The sequence below is a fragment of the Oncorhynchus nerka genome, linkage group LG24, assembly GCF_034236695.1.
Source record: "Oncorhynchus nerka isolate Pitt River linkage group LG24, Oner_Uvic_2.0, whole genome shotgun sequence".
NCBI classification, from domain to species: Eukaryota; Metazoa; Chordata; class Actinopteri; order Salmoniformes; family Salmonidae; genus Oncorhynchus; species Oncorhynchus nerka.
The window spans coordinates 43,403,855-43,427,118 of NC_088419.1; the positions used below are offsets into that span (position 1 = coordinate 43,403,855).

The 23,264-nt window shown below is 41.6% G+C and overlaps 1 pseudogene; it reads right to left on the reverse strand.

Annotated features, from left to right (window-relative positions):
• On the reverse strand, positions 1 to 848 carry LOC115107506 (syntaxin-11-like; annotated as a pseudogene).
• Positions 849 to 23,264: the final 22,416 nt, after the last annotated feature.

Genomic DNA, 23,264 nt, shown 5'->3' on the forward strand with positions numbered 1-23,264 from the left:
CTACAAAGTAGGTCTCCAGCAGGGTAGACAGGAGCAGCACTGCTGAAAGGGGTTCTTCCTCTTGTACTGTAACGCCCTCTTCATCTGCACGTTGACCCTGCCGATGTACTCCTCGGTGCCACACACATTGGCCTCAATGTTGTTTAGCATGGTCCCCTGCTCCTCTACCAACATGGCCATCTGCTGGAACAGATCATGCACCTCCCTCAGCCTGGCCTCTAGCTCTACCAACTCCTTATACCTTCCTTTTATGCCCAGCGGGATGAATGCCCCTCGGTCTGCAGGCTCTGGGACAGCTCCCCCCAGCCCTCACCCCCATTCTCTATGATGGAGGCCTATCTCTGGAGGCGTGAGCAGCACATTTCTCTTTGGGCCTCCTCTACCTGGTTGTATCCTGCTATGGTGGCATGGAAGGCCCGGGTGAGTTTGACGTGCTGGGTGTGGGCGATGCGGGCCACGGCGGCCTTGGGTCCGTGTTTCTCCTCCAGCTCACAGCTCTGCGCCCCCAGGGCCTGGAGTCTGACGTACAGGGCTTCGCCATGCTGGTGAATCCCCCTGGCGATGGAGTTGGAGTCATGCTTGATGATGGTCAGGCTGCAGACTGTGGTGCCGATGCGCTCATTGTGCTCGACCAGACGCTCCACCTCCAGGTGGAGCAGGGAGATCTCCTGGCGCATGGAGTGGGCCTCCTCCAGGATACTGTCCATGGTGGGGGAGGAAGAGAAAGAGGCCTGGAAAACCACAGCCTCCTGGGAGATCTCCACCTTGTTCAAGTCATATTCTGGTCCATACAGCTCTGTCTCAGGCTCCTTGCTGATAGTCTGCATGTGACACAGACTGTCCCGCATCCTGCCTGCCTGCAAGAGAGGAGCACATAGTTAGGGTCCAATAAACAATGGGATACAGTGCTCTTCAATGGATATTCGCTGACTCTAATGCAAAGAATTGTAAATATATTGTTTAAATGACCACAGTGTGGCAGGGCCTTGTGAGATGCGACTGCCAACGGACCAAAGCTAGGAGGGGTGTCACGGTACACAGGCTCAGTGATGCAGGATTAAGGTCCTAAATGTTTACTCATTACCTGGGTCTTTGTGAAACATTACGTGGAAAGTCTGGATTTGATATTTAATAATGACAAAAAAATGTAGGACCTTAATCTTGCATCACTGAGCCTGTGTACCGTGACAGCCCTACTAGCTCTGCTCTGATGGCAGTCACCTCTCACAAGGACCTGCCTCACTGGTCAAATAAACTGTCACGAATCCCGCTTCCTGAGTCTGTGTTTGCCTGTGTTTCTGTCCTGGAGTGTGTTTCAGGTGTCCTGGAACGCACCTTGTCTGGTTGCCGGGCGAATTAGCTTGTTGGGAGATCGATGTTCACCCGCACCTGTATCCCATCAGTAATCTGCACACCTGTCCTGATCATCACCTCTCCCCTTCAAAAGCTCTGACCTGACATCCATTCCCTGCCGGATCGTTAGCCATGAACAGTATGTTGTGCCATAGTATCAGCCTCAAGTTGGATAGAATTTGTTTTGTTGTTTTTTTACGTATTGCTTGCCTTAAACTTACCTCCGTTTGTTCTGTCTTCAGTTACTCACCCGGATCATTTACCCCATTCCCGCCTGGTCGGAGGAGGATTCCGCTACCCCATTGGATCCACCTATTTACTCCCATCAACTCACCACCGCTGCCCGCTACGCCACCTGGATATATCTACCCATTCACATTCACTTGTAAATAAATACTCACCTTCTTCCCACTCTCCTTGTCCTGGTCTGCTTCTGGGTTCGATTTTGAAAGAACGTGACATAAACAATATATTTACAGCTCCCAAACCTCTGCTCAGTCAGCAAAATGCAACAGTTTTTATAGTGGTGGTGGCTACTTGACTGGCCAATCACACCCTTGGCGCAATTGGGGCCAGCTGAGTCACCCTTAATCAGCCAGGGCCCGGTTTCCCGATAGCGATTGGAAGAGTTTGTGCATATTTTACGACTACATTTTGTGATGTTTTTTTGGCTGTTCGGGCACACAAATATTTTTACCAGGGCAAGCCAAAATTGGTAGCCTAAATCCGCTCTAGGGCTGTGGTGGTCATGAAATTTGTTATGCAAATTAGTGCCGGTCTCACGGTACCTAACTGTTAATTAACATAAACATGTATAGCTTCTCCAGGCCTCCGCGCATACATACAGCTGCATACAAACTGCTGATGCATGCCTTTGGACCATATACATTTATAAAAGTATAATAAATCAATATAATATTCACTATCATAATGAATCCATTAATTATTTTAGTCAGTTCTAAAGAAACATGAAATGAAATGAAATATGAATATGAGTTGGCCTACTGTATGTTATCTAACTATGCTCCATGCCATAGGCTGTAGGCTTGTTCATTTATCTGACAAGATATGCTTATAAGTCCTGTGCCATTATTTTATATTATATGATTTTATAGTAAGTATAATATAATGAACTTAGCTGAATAAAATAGAAAGGATATATTTTGTTGTGTTAGACTTTGAAACAACATCCACAACGACCATGTTATTATACACTACTGTTGAACTGTCTTCAAATTGATCTTCACAGTGAGGTAAGTTTTTTAAAAGCATCATACTGTTTTGATGGTAAATGTTTGATGTGATTTTAAAAAATTAAAACAATTAAGAGGTGGATCAGCTTAGTATTGCGGAAAGATTGTTGCTTCCATCAATGTAATTGTCTGCATAACTTCCAATCCACCATACATTTTTTGGCTAAATATATATATCCATATACATACACATATGCATACATATACACATACCTATATAGATATACATACTTTTTTAAGAATATACCTTTATTATTTCCTGCAAACCCTACCACCCTTCCCCCAATTGGAGTAAACTAAGAAAACACTTAAGGCTTCTACTTTCAGTTTATACATCTTATACACATTTTACAGACACAATCTATTTTACAATAGTTATATTTAGTTTGTTTTTAGTCCTTCCTCTATTTCCATTCAGTTTTATTTCTATTTGTAACTGTGGTATTTCACAAAAGTCTGAACCTATATACATTTTACAGACCCCTTATCTGTAAAATGTTACATTGGGTATCTTGTTACTGGTCCCACCCTTCATTCAACCCCTCCCATCGATCTCTCAACATCATCCATTTTGGATTTCTATTTGCCATATATTTTTTAACTGTGCTGTGATGCTTCACAAAAATACTGAACCTTTCTATTCTCATAGCTTCTACAGATTGTAAATTAAAAATAAACATTTTTGAAAAATAATTATTACATTATTGATTGATTGTCTATGGCTTTTCAAATCACCCAGTATTGCTATCCAAAAGATCCATACAATCAGTTTCAGTTAGTGGAGATGGAGGAGACTAAAACGAAAACATATTCTAAAAGTACTTTACTTCCTCTTTCAAAATAGAATTTGGTGAATCATGCGTGACTCCATCATTTGTAACAAATGTCAATACATTTTTTTTGGTAGCATTTCTATATTGAAGAATATCGAAAAATAATTTCGTGCATTTTTCCCATATTCCATCCAGTTCGCTTTATTTTTATAATATAATACACTGGATCTTTCTTTAATAAGTTCCTCCATTTGTTTTTCCTCTAACTTATTCTGTGCCTCTATAGTACCGTTTTTATTGCTATCTAACTGTACTGTTAGTCCTTCAATTTCCTTTGTTAATATGGACTCTTTTGATTTAAATTGCTTGTTTTATAGATGAGTACTGAATTACATGACCTCTAAAGGCACATTTAAAGGTGTCCCATACAATAAGGGGATCTGTTGTACCTATGTTATGTTTGAAAAAAAGTCAGTATGAATTCTTCTGTCATAGTTCTAAACAATTTATCATCTAGTAGGCTTGATTACATTTCAAATATCCTCGCCCACGTGGGAATTCTGTAAGAGTAACATATATGCCAATCATGTGATGATCCGACCGCATTCTGTCCCCTATCAACACTTTTTAAACTTTTGGTGCCAGAGAGAATGGCATAAGAAAGTAGTCAAGACGACTAGTTTGATTAAGCCTTCGCCATGTATATCTCACTAGGTCAGGGTATTTAAGTCTCCATATATCCACTAATTCCAATATATCCATGACAGTCATGTGTGCCTGAGGGTGATAGTTTGTAGTGTGATTTCCTTTCCGGGCCATAGAGGTATTTAAGACCGTATTAAAATCTCCCGCCAAAATAATAGAGGCTAGTGTTGCTTGTAGAGTTGATAAATTTGTCTACGGTCTATATTTTCAAAGAAGCTTGGATCATCATTATTTGGACCGTATAGGTTAATAAGCCACATTGGTTTATTCTCCAATAACATATTTAAAATAACCAATCTACCTTGAAGATCTGTTTGGACAATTTGCACATCAAAATGACTGTTAATTAAAACCATCACCCCTTTTAAATTTCTTTGCCCGTGGGAGAAATATATTTTGCCCCCCCCAGTCCTTTTTCCACAAAACTTAATCAAAAATTGTTGAATGAGTTTCCTGTAAACAATATATATTATATTCCTTCTCTTTTAGCCAGGTGAATACTGATCGTCTTTTCTTATTATCTGCTAAGCCATTACAATTGTAATGTCCTTATTTCACAACTTACCATAATGAGACACAACTTTCAATTCTCTTTATCAAAATATATGTTTGTAAATGTACCAGTAAAAAGTAACATGATGATTGAGTTGCATTGTAGCGCTGTACCATGATAGTTGCATTGCTACTAATAAAACTCCAATTGGTCCCCACTATTCCACTCTCTAAAAGCCCTCCTCATCCCGAGTTGGGTTGTCATCCCAATGCCCGGCAGACCACCCCCGATCCCCCGTATTCCATAGCCCTGAAAAGACTGGGATCCATCCTTCGAAAAGAGCACACAGTGCAATTTACATAACAGAAGTAGATCAACCGCCAAATGCTTTTCCATCGCCCTCACCTCGATTTGTATTATATATAGCCATCAAAACAATATATATATATATTTTAAAAATAATGTTTCTTATTTTCCATAATTAGCTATTTATATTTGTAGTAACGTAGGCAATTCTCACCAATCTCGCCATTACCAAAATTACAATATTATTATATTAGCAAAAAATTATTGTGAAACTTCCTATATTGTCCCTAACATATTTTACTCCTTCGCAACAGTTGTGGGATAAGCACATACACCCACACACTCAACACTTTCCCCCCACACAAACATAGGCTCACATTCTCAACAGTTGCACCATCCCAGAGCCCAACTCTAGAAAGGTCTTGGTTTACGAATGGATATACAGTTGCAGCTGTATGAGAAGGCCTGCAAGACCGTGCAAAAAAAAAAAAATGGGCAGAAATGGAGAGATTTTATTTACCAATGTCACATCCTAGATGGAGGTCAAATGTACACCTTTTCCCTGAAACACCCACATCACGGTCCCCCGTATTGACCATATTCCCAAGCATCTCCATGCAGTCAGTCAGACTTTTGATTTTGTGCCACAATTATATACCCCCTCTCTGAATGTACAAGATCGTCAATGTTCTCATTAGCACCTTTGAGAATTTCCTTGTATAGTATGCTCTCCCTTTATGGGGCTTTGGCTTTGCAGGACCAACCCTGCCAAGCAGGCTCAAAATCTTGAGGGGGCAGTTCTGCTCTAGGTCTCTGACTGCATTTTGCCTGCATACAGACTGCTTACAGCAGGTCCATGAAAGTCAGGGACTTCTTCTCCTTAGTATCTGTATCAGTATTTGAGTCATTCAGGTGGGTGTCTAGGGTATAGGGTTGTGGACAATTCCATCAATATAGGATCATAAATAAATACATTACATATATAATTTATTTAAACAATTTAGTTCCCCATGAGAGGACAATAAATAAATAAATAAAATACGACATATAAATCATTATTAAAATTATATCCATCATCTGAACAACATTGAAAGCTCTCTCACACCCCCACTCACAGCAATACATTGGTTCTGGGATATGCAACCATTTCCTTTCTCACTCAACGACACACTTCCCAAACATAACAACATTTTATTTTTTAATAAACACACATCACACCATCCACACATACTGTGCCTTCTGTTTATTGAGTTTTTATCTACACCATGTGGAATTAGTGCTTGTGTGTGTTCCAATTAATTACACACTGCTCAAAAAAATAAAGGGAACACTAAAATAACACATCCTAGATCCGAATGTATGAAATACTCTCTTTTCATTACATAGTTGAATGTGCTGACAACAAAATCACACAAATATTATCAATGGAAATCAAATTTATCAACCCATGGAGGTCTGGATTTGGAGTCACACTCAAAATTAAAGTGGAAAACCACACTACAGGCTGATCCAACTTTGATGTAATGTCCTTAAAACAAGTCAAAATGAGGCTCCGTAGTGTGTGTGGCCTCCACGTGCCTGTATGACCTCCCTACAACGCCTGGGCATGCTCTTGATGAGTTGGAGGATGGTCTCTTGAGGGATCTCCTCCCAGACCTGGACTAAAGCATCCGCCAACTCCTGGAAAGTCTGTGGTGCAACGTGGCGTTGGTGGATGGAGCGAGACATGCTGTCCCAGATGTGCTCAATTGGATTCAGGTCTGGGGAACGGGGCAGGCCAGTCCATAGCATCAATGTCTTCCTCTTGCAGGAACTGCTGGCACACTCCAGCCACATGAGGTCTAGCATTGTCTTGCATTAGGAGGAACCAGGGCCAACCGCACCAGCATATGGTCTCACAAGGGGTCTGAGGATCTCATCTCGGTACCAAATGGCAGTCAGGCTACCTCTGGCGAGCACATGGAGGTCTGTGCGGCCCCCCAAAGAAATGCCACCCCATGACTGATCCACCGCCAAACCGGTCATGCTGGAGGATGTTGCAGGCAGCAGAACATTCTCCACAGCGTCTCCAGACTCTGTCACGCCTGTTACGTGCTCAGTGTGAACCTGCTTTCATCTGTGAAGAGCACAGGGCACCAGTGGCGAATTTGCCAATCTTGGTGTTCTCTGGCAAATGCCAAACGTCCTGCACGGTGTTGGGCTGTAAGCACAACCCCCACCTGTGGACGTCGGGCCCTCATACCACCCTCATGTAGTCTGTTTCTGACCGTTTGAGCAGACACATGCACATTTGTGGCCTGCTGGAGGTCATTTTGCAGGGCTCTGGCAGTGCTCCTCCTTGCACAAAGGCGGAGGTAGTGGTCCTGCGGCTTGTTGTTGCCCTCCTACGGCCTCCTCCACGTCTCCTGATGTACTGGCCTGTCTCCTGGTAGCGCCTCCATGCTCTGGACACTACGCTGACAGACACAGCAAACCTTCTTGCCACAGCTCGCATTGATGTGCCATTCTGGATGAGCTGCACTACCTGAGCCACTTGTGTGGGTTGTAGACTCCATCTCAGGCTACTACTAGAGTGAAAGCACCACCAGCATTCAAAAGTGACCAAAACATCAGCCAGGAAGCATAGGAACTGAGAAGTGGTCTGTGGTCCCCACCTGCAGAACCACTCCTTTATTGGGGGTGTCTTGCTTATTGCCTATAATTTCCACCTGTTTTTTTTTTTTGCACAACAGCAAGTGAAATTTATTGTCAATCAGTGTTGCTTCCTAAGTGGACAGTTTGATTTCACATAAGTGTGATTGACTTGGAGTTACATTGTGTTGTTTAAGTGTTCCCTTTATTTTTTTGAGCAGTGTATTTGAAGATACAGTGGGGCAAAAAAGTAATTAGTAAGCCACCAATTGTGCAAGTTCTCCCACTTAAAAATATGAGAGAGGCCTTTAATTTTCATCATAGGTACACTTCAACTATGACAGAAAAAATTGAAAAAAAATCCAGAAAATCACATTGTAGGATTTTTTATGAATTTATTAGCAAATTATGGTGGAAAATAAGTATTTGGTCAAGAACAAAAGTTTATCTCAATACTTTGTTATATACCCTTTGTTGGCAATGACAGAGGTCAAACGATTTCTGTAAGTCCTCACAAGGTTTTCACACACTGGCCCATTCCTCCCTGCAGATCTCCTCTAGAGCAATGATGTTTTGGGGCTGTTGCTGGGCAACACGGACTTTCAAGTCCCTCCAAAGATTTTCTATGGGGTTGAGATCTGGAGACTGGCTAGGCCACTCCAGGACCTTGAAATGCTTCTTACGAAGCCACTCCTTCGTTGCCCGGGCGGTGTGTTTGGGATCATTGTCATGCTGAAAGACCCAGCCACGTTTCATCTTTAATGCCCTTGCTGATGGAAGGAGGTTTTCACTCAAAATCTCACGATACATGGCCCCATTCATTCTTTCCTTTACACGGATCAGTCGTCCTCGTCCCTTTGCAGAAAAACAGCCCCAAAGCATGATGTTTCCACCCCCATGCTTCACAGTAGTTATGGTGTTCTTTGGATGCAACTCAGCATTCTTTGTCCTCCAAACACGACAAGTTGAGTTTTTACTATTTTGGTTTCATCTGACCATATGACATTCTCCCAATCTTCTTCTGGATCATCCAAATGCTCTCTAGCAAACTTCAGACGGGCCTGGACATGTACTGGCTTAAGCAGGGGGACACATCTGGCACTGCAGGATTTGAGTCCCTGGCGGCATAGTGTGTTACTGATGGTAGGCTTTGTTACTTTGGTCCCAGCTCTCTGCAGGTCATTCACTAGGTCCCCCCGTGTGGTTCTGGGATTTTTGCTCACCGTTCTTGTGATCATTTTGACCCCACGGGGTGAGATCTTGTGTGGAGCCCCAGATCGAGGGAGATTATCAGTGGTCTTGTATGTCTTCCATTTCCTAATAATTGCTCCCACAGTTGATTTCTTCAAACCAAGCTGCTTACCTATTGCAGATTCAGTCTTCCCAGCCTGGTGCAGGTCTACAATTTTGTTTCTGGTGTCCTTTGACAGCTCTTTGGTCTTTGCCATAGTGGAGTTTGGAGTGTGACTGTTTGAAGTTGTGGACATGTGTCTTTTATACTGATAACAAGTTCAAACAGGTGCCATTTATACAGGTAACGAGTGGAGGACAGAGAGCCTCTTAAAGAAGAAGTTACAGGTCTGTGAGAGTCAGAAATCTTGCTTGTTTGTAGGTGACCAAATACTTATTTTCCACCATAATTTGCAAATAAATTCATAAAACATCCTACAATGTGATTTTCTGGATTTTCTCATTTTGTCTGTCATAGTTGAAGTGTACCTATGATGACAATTACAGGCCTCTCTCATCTTTTTAAGTGGGAGAACTTGCACAATTGGTGGCTGACTAAATACTTTTTTGCCCCACTGTAAGTACCACCAGTCATTTTCAATTTTGTGTGTTGAATTACACTCTTAGAAAAAAAGGTGCAATCTAGAACCTAAAAGTGTTCTTTGGCCATCCCCATAGGAGAACCCTTTGAAGAACAATTTTTGGTTCCAGTTAAAACCCTTTTGGTCCCAAGTAGAATCCTTTTCGGTTCAATGTGGAAGCCTTTCCACAGAATGTTCGACATGGAACTAAAAATGGTTCTCTTATAGGGACAGCTTAAGAACCCTGTTGGAACCCTTTTTTTTCTGAGTGTACTATTTATTCTAATTATTGTTGATCCTTATTCAGAATTGTTGTGTATCACTTCGCTTTGGCAACATTGACCTGCCATTCATGCCAGTAAAGGGGTGAGGGAAGGAGAGGGAAAGAGAGAGATACACACACTATGTCAACAATATTGTGGCTGATAATCAAATTAAATGTGACATTGAGCTCATGTACAAAATACTCTTCGCCTGCCATATCAGTTCTGTGATACTCACAGACATTATTTTAACAGTTATTTCTATCCAAATATATTAATTATATGCATATCATAGCCTCTGGGCCTGAGTAACGGGCAGTTAACTTTAGGCATGCAGACTCTCCAAACTTCCAAATACTGGCCCTTATCCCGAAGAAGATTTTAAGCCATTTTACACAACTTTGGAAGTATGCTTCGGGTCATTGTCCATTTGTAAGACCCAATTGCGACCAAGCTTTAACTTCCTGACTGATGTCTTGAGATGTTGCTTCAATATATCCACATAATTTTCCTTCCTCATGACGTTATCTATTTTGTGATGTGCACCAGTCCCTCCTGCAGCAAAACACCCCCACAACATGATGCTGCCACCGCCGTGCTTCATGGTTGGGATGGTGTTCTTCAGCTTGCTAGCCTCCCCCCTTTTCCTCCAAACATAACAATGGTCATTATGGCCAAACAGTTCTATTTTTGTTTCATCAGACCAGTACAATATTTTTCACCATGAGCAGTTGCAGCTCTTTTATGGCAATTTTGCTGGGCAGCCTTACTGGTTATGTCAATATAGGACTTGTTTTACTGTGGATATAGATACTTTTGTACCTGTTTCCTTACGGCTGCTTGGTCCCATAGTGTTTATACCTCCGTACTATTGTTTATACAGATGAATATGGTACCTTCAGGCATTTGGAAATTGCTCCCAAGGATGAACCAGACTTGTGGAGGTCTACAATTCTATTTCTTAGGTATTGGCTGATTTATTTAGATTTTCCCCAATGTCAAGCAAAGAGGCATTGAGTTTGAAGGTTGGCCTTGAAATACATCCACAGGTACACCTCCAATTGACTAAAATGATGTCAATTAGCCTGTTTAAAGTTGTTTAACCTGTTGCAACGAGCAATCCCGTATCCGGGATCGTAATTATAGCCTCAAGCTCATTACCATAACGCAACATTAACTATTCATGAAAATCGCAAATGAAATTAAATAAATATATTGGCTCTCAAGCTTAGTCTTTTGTTAACAACACTGTCATCTCAGATTTTCAAAATATGCTTTTCAACCATAGCAAAACAAGCATTTGTGTAAGAGTATTGATAGCTAGCATAGCATTAAGCCTAGCATTCAGCAGGCAACATTTTCACAAAAACAAGAAAAGCATTCAAATAAAATCATTTTCCTTTGAAGAACTTTGGATGTTTTCAATGAGGAGACTCTCAGTTAGATAGCAAATGTTCAGTTTTTCCAAAAAGATTATTTGTGTAGGAGAAATCGCTCAGTTTTTGTTCATCACGTTTGGCTGAGAAAACCCCCAGAAAATTCAGTCATCAAAACGCCGAACTTTTTTCCAAATTAACTCCATAATATCGACTGAAACATGGCAAACGTTGTTTAGAACCAATCCTCAAGGTGTTTTTCACATATCTCTTCGATGATATATGGTTCGTGGAAGTCTGCTTTCCCCTCTGAATCTCATGGAAAAATGCATGCAGCTGAAGATTACGTAACAATTTAGACAAAGGACACCGGGCGGACCCCTGGCAAATGTAGTCTCTTATGGCCAATCTTCCAATGATATGCCTACAAATACGTCACAATGCTGCAGACATCTTGGACGAACGGCAGAGAGCTTAGGTTCATTCATGGCACATTCACAGCCATATAAGGAGACAATGGGAAACAGAGCCTCAAAAATTCTGCTCATTTCCTGTTTGAGGTTTCATCTTGGTTTCGCCTGTAGCATGAGTTCTGTGACACTCACAGATAATATCTTTGCAGTTTTGAAAATGTCAGAGTGTTTTCTTTCCAAAGCTGCCAATTATATGCATAGTCGAGCATCTTTTCGTCGAAGCGAGCATAAAAGGCATTTAGCCTGTCTGGCAGGCTCGCATCACTGGGCTGCTCGCGTCTGGATTTCACTTTGTAATCCGTAATACTTTTCAAGCTAAGCAGGATGAGTGCCAGTGGAGGTGGGAGACGCTGACAGGTGAGAAAGAAGAGTACAGTTAATGCAGAGGGAAAGTGAGATTTATTTGATCAAATAGAAGTTTTGTAATTTTTAGGCTGTCACAAATGTACTGATACAGGTGGATGCACGTGGCATTCCGGCAACTTTGAGAAAAACAACAGTTTTGCCTGTTGCTCACACACTTATCTGCCCTCTAATTGGCTAGAATGGACCCACCTGATCTAGCCTGCCTTCAACCATTGAGGAAATGTATGTTCATTATTAGAGTCGTCTCTCTGCTATTTTGTCAATCTAATAGATCCCCTTTGGTTCAAGCAACACTGGATTGTGAATTAAAGTGTGACAAAATCTCTAGAAACAAACAATAAAGCCTGCTCCTTTTCCTGTGTATCCCTTTTTAATCTGTGTCAGTGTCTTTTTTTAAACGTTGTAGCATTTGATAGGATAAGACACTCTGGAGTGTACTATTACACTGTAATCTGACAGTGGTCCATGTTATCTCTGTGTTGTGCATAGCTGCTGGGCCACCAGGGGTGTGTGAGTGAGAGCCAGGAGAGGCAGGTGAACCTGAAGAAAGACTTGGCAGAGATGCAGGAGTGGATGGCCCAGGTGGGCGAGGGGTTTCTCGTGAGAGAGACTTTGAGTACAAGAGTCCTGGGGAGCTGGAGGGCGCACTGGAAGAGATAAAGGTGGGGAACAAAAGACAGAACTGAAAAACTGGTACAACTAGGAACTCCTTACTCCTAACAACTAACCTAGACGATCCCACTTCAACCCTATGTTGCCATTTATGTCCCCTGTTTTTATTATTTATTATTTTATTAGGATCCCCATCAGCTGTCATTGAAGCAGCAGCTACTCGTCCTGAAAATACTATCCTGATAATCTGGCATGTCTCTTTCTTTCCCCCTTTGATCATCTCTTTCCCTCTCTCTCACCTACCCAACAAAGAGGATGTGTTACAGAAGGAAGTGAGAGTGAAGATATTGAAAGACAGCATTAACATGTTGCTGGCCAAGAATATGACGCCCTCTGGTGGCGGAGGACAGGACCTGACAGAGGAGCTGGGGGGAGTCCTGGAGAACTACCATAAACTCTGTGACCGCTTCAAGAGCAAGTGTCACAAGCTGGACGTAAAGAGTTTGACAAGACTAGTCCAAACTGCTGATGAGTGTTAAAATCATAAGGTAATGTGATTGTAGGCGTTTGTGTTTGACAGTGTCTCGTATGGTCTCTGACCTTGTTTTTTGTGATTGTGAATTGTTGTAGTTGTGATTTTGTTTGAAATGTGTTTGTAGTCTTTCTCAGTACAAGGGACAGTCCAGGTCTCCTCTATCGGAGGTGTGGTCATGTTGGATGGAGCTTCTGCAGTACTTGGACCTGGAGCAGGGCTGGCTCAACACTCTGGAGGAGAAGGTTCAGGCTACAGAGAACCTACCTGAGAGCACTGAGGCTGTCAATGAGGCTTTGGAGGTGGATATCTCTTTTTAAACCTATCCATTCTTCTTTCATTCCTATTTCATCTCCTCTCTCTTCTGCTTTATCACATGCTCTCTCCTGTAATCCCTACATCCTCCTTCCTTCCCGTCTCTCTGACTCACCCTCTCTTTATCTCGTTTTCCCCTTCACTCCTCCCTCTGTACTTTTCCTATTTTCTTTCACCCTATTCTATTTTCTTTTCCTTTGGGCCCTTAGAATGTATGTTTTGTGTTCTGTCTGTTTCTCTTCCTTTGATGTCACCCGTCTGTCGTCTATGAACAGACTAGCATTTTATTTTGACTGCCTACATCAGGTACTGTAAGAGTGACGCTGACCTACATAAACACTAACACATTCTTTCTATTCTCTGTCTTTATTTCTCTTTCTCCATTCTCTCTCTTACTGCTGCATTTACTGTTTGAGCTCCTGTTCCGTCTTACCTCTCTCATTCACTGTCTTTCTCTCTCCTCGTTCTCACCCTGTCATCTTTATTCTCTCTCTCTCTCCCTCTCGCCTCCCTTCCTCTCCCTCTAGTCGTTGGATTAGTCCTTTGGTATCAGGGTGTGGTTAACGCAGCCGCATACTTAGTTTTCTTCAGGGCTGACCCCTCTGAGGATGTACCTTCTTGGGGTTCCTTTGAATCATAATCCTCAGGATTTGTATATATTATGCACTTCCTTAGCCGAACAATGCTCTGCCGCTTTTGTCTCCATACAAAAAGAGAGTCCAACAACTCTAACATTTTCAATTCCATTAGATTCCAACTTTTAAAAGGAATAAGCATGCGCAACCTTAAATTCCCAGTCACGCCACCTTCACAAATGTTTTTCTTCGTTGTTGATGTTAGAACTCCACGCACCCACATGGAAGTCCATTATTTCTTTGTATTTTCATCCTGTGAAATACTCTTCCTGAGGAGTCAGGGGTACCTTCCCAATGGGTCTCGTAGCCTGTGAACACGCTATACCCCTTTGTGATAACTCTCAGTTCGGGACACACCACTTTGCGAAAAACCTGCCAGTCTTCAAGCCCGTAGTCCACTCCTAAAGTCTGGTCTGTATTTTCTTCTCCTTCGGCTACGGTATAGAGTTTCACTCTACAGGCCTGGTAATCAAACTGATATCCTCATTGCTGTCCATTAGACATCATCACTTGATGAGTGCCGTTGCAAGCGGTATTTGGGTTCTATGCACATTTAGAAACCACTTTTTTGGCGCATCGTATATGGTTGCTTTATACTCTTTCTCTATGTTTCAACCGCAGTCCTGCTTCCGTTGTTAGTCATCACTGCTTTGCCGCTGATCACAAAATCCATGTTTAATTTCTTTAGTGGTTTATCGTGGTCGATTGTGTTGTTCTGGGTCTTATTTACCCCCAGGACATTCCTGCTTCATAGACAACAGCCCTAAGGGCAATAATATAGGGGGTGTGGGGCCATCCTCTTTGAAATGTTCAAACACATCCCCCTCAGTTCAACGAGGTCCCTACACATCAATCATCATGACAACTTCAAAGGAATAGATGCAATATATGCATAAATTAACACACACTCTAACACGTGATAACAGGAACAGGACGCACTTATATGGGCATAACCACGTGAACATTTCCTGCCAGGATGTCCTGACAAGATGCCCATATTTGGGCAAGCCCTAGAGCACGTGAAACTTCCCGCCAGAATGTCCTGGCCGGATCAAATCAAATCAAATCGAATTTATTTATATAGCCCTTCGTACATCAGCTGATATCTCAAAGTGCTGTACAGAAACCCAGCCTAAAACCCCAAACAGCAAGCAATGCAGGTGTAGAAGCACGGTGGCTAGGAAAAACTCCCTAGAAAGGCCAAAACCTAGGAAGAAACCTAGAGAGGAACCAGGCTATGTGGGGTGGCCAGTCCTCTTCTGGCTGTGCCGGGTGGAGATTATAACAGAACATGGCCAAGATGTTCAAATGTTCATAAATGACCAGCATGGTCGAATAATAATAAGGCAGAACAGTTGAAACTGGAGCAGCAGCACAGTCAGGTGGAAGTTGAAACTGGAGCAGCAGCATGGCCAGGTGGACTGGGGACAGCCGGATGCCCATATTTGGGCATGCTCACGTCATCCGTACATAGGGTCATAAATCAAACGTTTGACGCGTGCTGTCTACTGTATTCTCTTTTCTGTTTGTTGATTTCGATTTGGCTCCATTTGAGCCCCTGTGTTCTCAATTTGTATTAATGTTTTGGGAAATGGGATCTATATGCAGATGATACAGTCATATATTCATGTGCTTCTTCTCTGGTTCAGGCTGTTGGAGAGCTCCAGACTGCTTCTCAGTCACTGCAGGCCTCCCTTTATGGTCTCAAACTTGTCTTGAATATACAAAAAACTAAATTCATGACCTTTACCAGAGCTAGATCTCTGCCAGAGAACGTTAGCATTGTCACATCTGTTGGCTTATCCATTGAAAAAGTGTCATCCTACAAATACCTAGGTATTTGGTTGGATGACAAGTTGTCCTTTAAAGTTCATTTGGATAAGCTTGTGACAAAGCTTACATTGAAATTGGGTTTTTATCTTCGTAATAAGGCTTGCTTCCTGCTTATGGCTAGAAAGAAGCTTGTTCGGGCCACTTTACCCTCTATAATTGATTATGGTGACTTGCTGTATATGCATGTAACCTCTTCCATCTTACAGAGACTGGACTCTGTTTATCATGCATCCTTGTGCTTTATTACAAATGCCAAGTCACTCACCCACCATTGCACATTGTACCAAATGGTAGATTGGGCCTCACTTTATATGCGCAGAAAGATACATTTGTTATGTGTTCATCTACAAAGCCCTTTTGTGTAAACTCCCTCTTTTCCTATGTAGTCTGGTCTCCTTCACCACCAGCAGTTACCATACCTGGTCTGCTAGATGGTTTCTGTGCCTTCTCGTCTTGTGCACCAGACGCATGGAATGCTTCATCTAGATATGTTAGTATTGATGGGACTGTTACAGGAGTGTCAATGTTTTTTTAAGGCTGGATCATGTTGTATTGTTGTTTGTTTTAATTATGTAATGTATTGATTGTTGCCGCTTTCTTGGCCAGGTCTTCCTTGAAAAACAGACTCTGGGTCTCAATGGGCTTTTCCTGGTTAAAAAAATAAAAGCATGGGGAGTGACAAATTCCAGAGTGGAACTGAAGGCCCACAATTCACCGTATGAAATGTGTTCAATATTGGTTTATTACAATTTAATTTTACTCTATTAGCAGAGTTTGAGAATATTAGCCTGTGTGGTAAAATAATAATTTGAGTAATAGCTATTGACGAACCTGTTAATGTATTAATTGTTTGATTGATGTGTTCTGTGTAGACCCTGCTAGAGGAGCTGGATGACATCAGTCTGAGTGTGGACAGTGTGACAGACCAGGCCACCCTGATGACCAGTAGAGGTCCTGCCTGCAGAGATGTAGTGGAACCCAAACTGGCCAAACTCAACCGCAACTTCCGCATGGTCTCCCAGTGAATCAAAGCTGCCACGGTACAACTACTCTCACATCACTGTTTCAGTGTGTCACAATTACAACTGTTCAGAGCTTTATCATTCAATCCGTCGACACGCACAGAGGTGTAATTCGGTCACTCTTTTGTTCCTGATACCCAGATGTACTGTAGGTTCCCTTCTTTGCGAGGCATTGGAAAACCTCCCTGATCTTTGTGTTTGAATATGTATTTAATATTCACTGCTCCACTGAGGGACCTTACAGATAATTGTATGTGTATGTGTCAAAAATCATGTTAAACACTATTATTGCACACAGAGTGATTCCACGCAACTTATTATGTGACTTGTTACATTTTTACTGCTGAACTTATTTAGTCTTTACATGGAAAAGGTGCTGAATACCTATTGACTCAAGGCATTTCAGCTTTTGATTTTTAATTCATTTGCTAAACTTTCTAAAACTATAATTTCACTTTGGCATTATGATTTAATCCATTTTAAATACAACAAAATGTTGAACAAGTCTAGGGGTGTGAATACGTTTTGAAGGCGCTGTATAGCCTAACACAGTACAAATACAATTATCGCATTGACAAGAGTACATTGTACAGATTGAGAGAGGAAGAGTAACATTAGCAAGCTTTTTAATTTGAATACATTGAAGTGCTTTGCTGCATTTCAGATGTAAATTTATTCCCATCTCATAGCACAGTAGAGCTCTGTTTAAGATCTGGAGGACTGTTGGCCTTGGCTATATTATCCTGGTAATCTGTTTGTGTGTGTCTAAATCCCTCTCTCATCTCTACTGGAGATGAGGGTGCTGAGAGTGCGACAGGTGGAGATCTCCATGGACCCTTCTTCTTTATACATCTTCACAGAGACAAAGACAGGACCTGACTGGAGAAGTCAGAGACATTCTTTCATTATCATTACACGCAGGCTTACTGTTTTTACTAGCTAGCAGGCTTGGTAACTAAGGCTAAACTGTAACAGCTGTGAATTATTTTATTCACTATCGGTCTTTATTTTAATTACCTTGTTTTGTTGTGACATATGATAGTTACGTTAAAGGGGAAGTTCACCCATTGTTACATGTGGCCTGATTTTCACTCTTTCTGTGCTTTCATCCTTTTTAAAAATATTTAATTTTGGTTGTCACATTTTGCGGAGTCATCACTTGCCATTGACTGTAATGCAAATACACTCTATAAAACACTCCACACCAACTCATATTACATCAGAATCCTATTCTGAATGATGTCTCTGCACTTAATGTTGTATTTGTTTTGACTGAGCCATAAATCCATGTTTGAAAGATGCTGTTTACAATAACAAATATATGCAAATGTGGATTCATGGGACAGTGCAGAAACATCATTCAGAATATGATTTGGATTGGAGTGTTTTGGAGTCTTTTCTAACATGCTTTAGAAACATTTTCATAATGCATTGTAGTCGATGGAAAGTGATAACTCAGCAAATATTTTCTACCAATTGTCTCTGTAATGAAACAAAACATAAACATTTTTTGGGGGGGTTCAACTATAATCCCAGAAAGAGTGAAAATATGTATACATAGAAATGTGTGAACTTGCTATTTGATATAAAAAAGTTTGACATGTGATGCTTCCCAGTTCCCACACAGATTGATATGGTTATGTTACCTATCTTGTTTGAATGTACTGGTTGTAAAGTCACTCTTAGAGTGTCTGCTAAATGTAATGGTAAAATGTAATAGATTCACACACACACCCATACACATGCATTCACTGTTTCTAACATAATACTGTCTCTTGCCAACTGATGGAGCCAGAGGAGAGGGCATACTCTCTCAGTCCCTCAGACTATCTGATGGATATCAACAAGGTTCTGCTGGCCATGGCCGACAACGAACTGCTGCTCAACTCTATCGAGCTCAGCAGTGGTCTCTACGACGACTTCTCCAGGCAGGGGGTGGAGGGTGAGAGAGAGGTGAGGGGAGATATAGGAAGGGGAAGGGAATACCTGTGTTATCTTGTGGGTCTGAATGGAGACCTCTCACTCATTCAACTCCTTCACCTCTCTCTCCTCTCTCCCTGCCTCCTCTCTCTCTCCCAGAGTATAAAGGAGAGTCTGGAGTCGGGGAGCAGGTGACGTTGATCCATGAGCGCCATCCTGGAGGCATCGCAGAGCAAGGTGGCACAGTTCAGAGACACCCTCACCCAGCTCAAAGCAGAGTGGGACCGCCTCAACTGCATGTACAACCACCGCAAAGGGTGGGTGATGGACAATCAACATTAAGTTACTCAGTAACTGCCAAGATCTTAATACTTAATGACAATGAAAGAGTGTAAAGAAGAAGAAACTGAAAAATATACTCATTGTAGCAACGCAATAACGGGGAAATGAGCAGCTCTGTAAAGTTTTTGCATTTCCACTATTGGATGTGAGAGGATCTGTTTGTCTCCTCTAACAGGGCTATGTACTGTAGTTGTAGCTTAACTCTCATCACTGATTGGTTAGTCATCCACAGAGAGAGAGTGAGTGTATGATGTCACTTAGTCATGACCTTGTCTCCATCCTGTCTCTGTACTGTCAGGGAGTTCCATCTACAACTGACCTATCCTGGGTACATGAATAAATTACTTCTATCAGCTACGGACGAGGAGCGAGGATGGAGATATATGCCAGTGCACGTACTGTATACCAAGACCTCAGCACACACACACGCACACACACAGACTGATCAACACAGGCCAAGTTGACTGGGAGCGCACATACACAGACATGCTCCCGAGTGGCGCATCGGTCTAAGGCACTGCATCTCAGTGATAGAGGCATCACTACAGACCCTGGTTCGATCCCGGGCTGTATCACAACCGGCCGTGATTGGGAGTCCCATAGGGCGGTGCACAATTGGCCCAGCATCATCCGGGTTTGGCTGGGGTATGATTGCATTGTAAATAAGAATTTGTTCTTAAAAACAACTTTGGGATAGGGGGCAGCATTGGAAAGTTTGAATGAAAAGCGTGCCCAGAGTAAACTGCCTGTTACTCAGGCCCAGAAGCTAGAATATGAATATAATTAGTAGATTTGGATAGAATACACTAAAGTTTCCAGAACTGTTAAAATAATGTCTGTGAGTATAACAGAACTCATATGGCAGGTGAAAACATGAGAAGAATCCAACCAGGAAGTGGGAATTCTGAGGTTTGTAGTATTCAAGTGAATGCCTATTGTCTGTGGGGTCAGAATGCACTTCCTAATGCTTCCAGTAGATATCAACAGTCTTTAGAAGTTGTTTCAGGCTTCAATTGTGAAAGGGAAGAGAATAAGACCACTCAAAGCAAGTGGCTCAGCTGAAAGCCATGAGTTGTTTATCCCGAGTGGCTGTGTGCGCGACGTTCGTTCCCTTTCTAATGAAAACAGTATTGTCCGGTTGAAACATTGTTGAATATTTATGATAAAAATACCCTAAGGATGGATTAGAAACATCGTTTGACATGTTTCTACGAACTTTAATGGAACTTTTTTGACTTTTCATCTTGACTTTGTGCCCACAGCTTGTGCATTTGGATTACTGGGCCAAACGCGCTAACATAAAGGAGGCATTTGGACATAAAGATCAACTTTATTGAACAAAACAAACATTTATTGTCTAACATGGAGACCTGGGAGTGTCATCAGATGAAGATCATCAAAGGTAAGTGATTCATTTTAATGCTATTTCTGACACCTCTCCTTGGCTGGAAAATGGCTGTGTGGTTTTCTGTGGCTAGGCGCTAACCTAACATAATCGCATGGTGTGCTTTCGCCGTAAAGCCTTTTTGAAATCGGACACAGCGTCTGGATTAACCTCTTAAGTCGACCCTCTACTTTTTTGAACATTCTGTTAAAAATCGCGCAACATTTCAGCGCCCTGCTACTCATGCCAGGAATATAGTATATACATTTGCTTAGTCTGTGTGGATAGAAAACACTCAGACGTTTAAAAAACTGGTTAAATCATTGCTGTGGCTTTACCAGAACGGCATTTACATCGAAAAGCACAGGAAAAACTGATCACTGAAAATGGGAAAATATATCCATGCGCTTCTTGAACCCATTGATAAACGTGAACCACAATTAATTGACTGAGGTTGCAGTACCTACAGCTTCCACACGGTGTCTAGAGTCTTGTCATTTCCCTTCGAGTTTTTTCTTGGTCAAACACATGCAGGACACCGTATCTCCTCCGGTCTAGGACCGGATATTTTCGTTGAGTTTCTAGCCGGACATTTTTCCAGACGGACAGCTAATGATCTTTACATCGCCTCCTGATGAATTTTATCGCTTATTAACGTTTACTAATACCTAAAGTTGCATTACAAACGTATTTCGAAGTGTTTTGTGAAAGTTTATCGTCGACTTTTTGAATTTTAAAAAATGACGTTACGTTTTGAAACTATGTTTTTTTCGTTTATCACACAGTCTACATATAACGATATCTAGGCTTTATATGGACCGATTTAATCGAAATAAAGACCCAAATAGTGTTTATGGGACATCTAGGAGTGCCAACAAAGAAGATGGTGAAAGGTAATGAATGTTTTCTATTTTATTGTGCGGTTTGTGTAACGCCGAAATGCTAATTATTTTGTTTACGTCCCCTGTGGGTCTTTTGGGGTGTTGCATGCTATCAGATAATAGCTTCTCATGCTTTCGCCGAAAAGCATTTTAAAAATCTGACTTGTTGCCTGGATTCACAACGAGTGTAGCTTTAATTCGATACCCTGCATGTGTATTTTAATGAACTTTTGAGTTTTAACTAATACTATTAGCATTTAGCGTAGCGCATTTGCATTTCCAGAGCTCTAGTTGGGACGCAAGCGTCCCGAGTAGAAGCAACAGGTTAACAAGAAGTTTTTTTAATCCTATGTATAACACTTGTATCTTTCATCATTGTTTTTGATGAGTGTTTCTGTAATTTGATGTGGCTCTCTGCAATTTCACCTGATGTTTGTTTGAGACAATGCATTTCTGAACATAACACGCCAATTTCAAATGAGGTTTTTGGACATAAAGATTATCTTTATTGAACAAAACAAACATGTATCGTGTAACATGGAGTCCTGGGAGTGCCACCAGATGAAGATCATCAAAGGTTAGTGATTCATTTTAACGCTATTTCTGACTTTTGTGACACCTCTCCTTGGCTGGAAAATGTCTGTATGGTTATTGTGACTAGGTGCTGTCGCATTGGTGTGCTTTCGCCGTAAAGCCTTTTTGAAATCGGACACTGTGGTTAGATTAACAACACGTTTATCATTAAAACGGTGTATAATATTTGTATGTTTTGAGGAATTTTAATTTTGAGATTTCTGTTGTTTATATTTGGCGCCCAGCAATTTCACTGGCTGTAGGCCAGGTGTTCCGCTAGCGGAACCCCCTTCCCAGAAATTAATTGACTTGGTTAGTTAAATAAATGTTTAATAAAAAATAAAGAAATCAACACAGGCCAATTTGACAAGGAGCCCACACACACACAGGCAGACTGATCAACACATACAGTACACTATATATATATCAGACATTGAGTGATATAGTCCAACTTTATTTTGAATTAAGAACAAAATTGGCATTCAACCAATACAACTTTACCATCTAATCTATCAATATATACTTTAAAATGTTTAATTAGGAGTAGCGAATTTGAGTATTTTAAACCATTTTTTATTTCACTTTTATTTAACCAGTTAAGCTAGTTGCGAACAAGATCTCATTTACAACTGCGACATGGCCAAGATAAGCAAAGCAGTGCAACACAAACAACAACACAGAGTTACACATGGAATTAACAAAACATACAGTCAATAACACAATAGAAAAAATGAAAGTCTATATACAGTGTGTTCAAATGGCGTGAGGAGGTAAGGCAATAAATAGGCCATAGTAGCAAAGTAGTTACAATTTAGCAGATTAACACTGGATTGATAGATGAGCAGATGATGATGTGCAAGTAGTGAAACTGGTGTGCAAAAGAGCAGAAAAGTACATAAAAACAATATGCGGGTCGAGGTAGGTAGATTGGGTGTGCTATTTACAGATGATTATGTACAGCTGCAGCGAGTGGTTAGCTGCTCGGTTAGCTGCTGAGGTTTAGGTTTAAAGTTAGTGAGGGAAATGTAAGTCTCCAGCTTCAGCGATTTTTGCAATTCGTTACAGTCACTGGCAGCAGAGAACTCGAAGGAAAGGAGGCCCTTAGAGGTGTTGGCTTTGGGGATGACCAGTTAGAGGTCCGAACAACAGGCCCTCCGATTTGACACACTGAACTCTATCTGTGAAGTAGTTGGTGAACCAGACGAGGCAGACATTTGATAAACCAAGGCTATTGAGTCTGTCGATAAGATTACGGTGATTGACAGAGTCGAAAGCCTTGGCCAGGTCGATGAAGACGGCTGCACAGTACTGTCTTTTATCGATGATGGTTATGATATCGTTTTGTACCTTGAGCGTGGCTGAGGTGCACCCATGACCAGCTCGGAAACCGGACGATACAAAAGAGAGGTTGA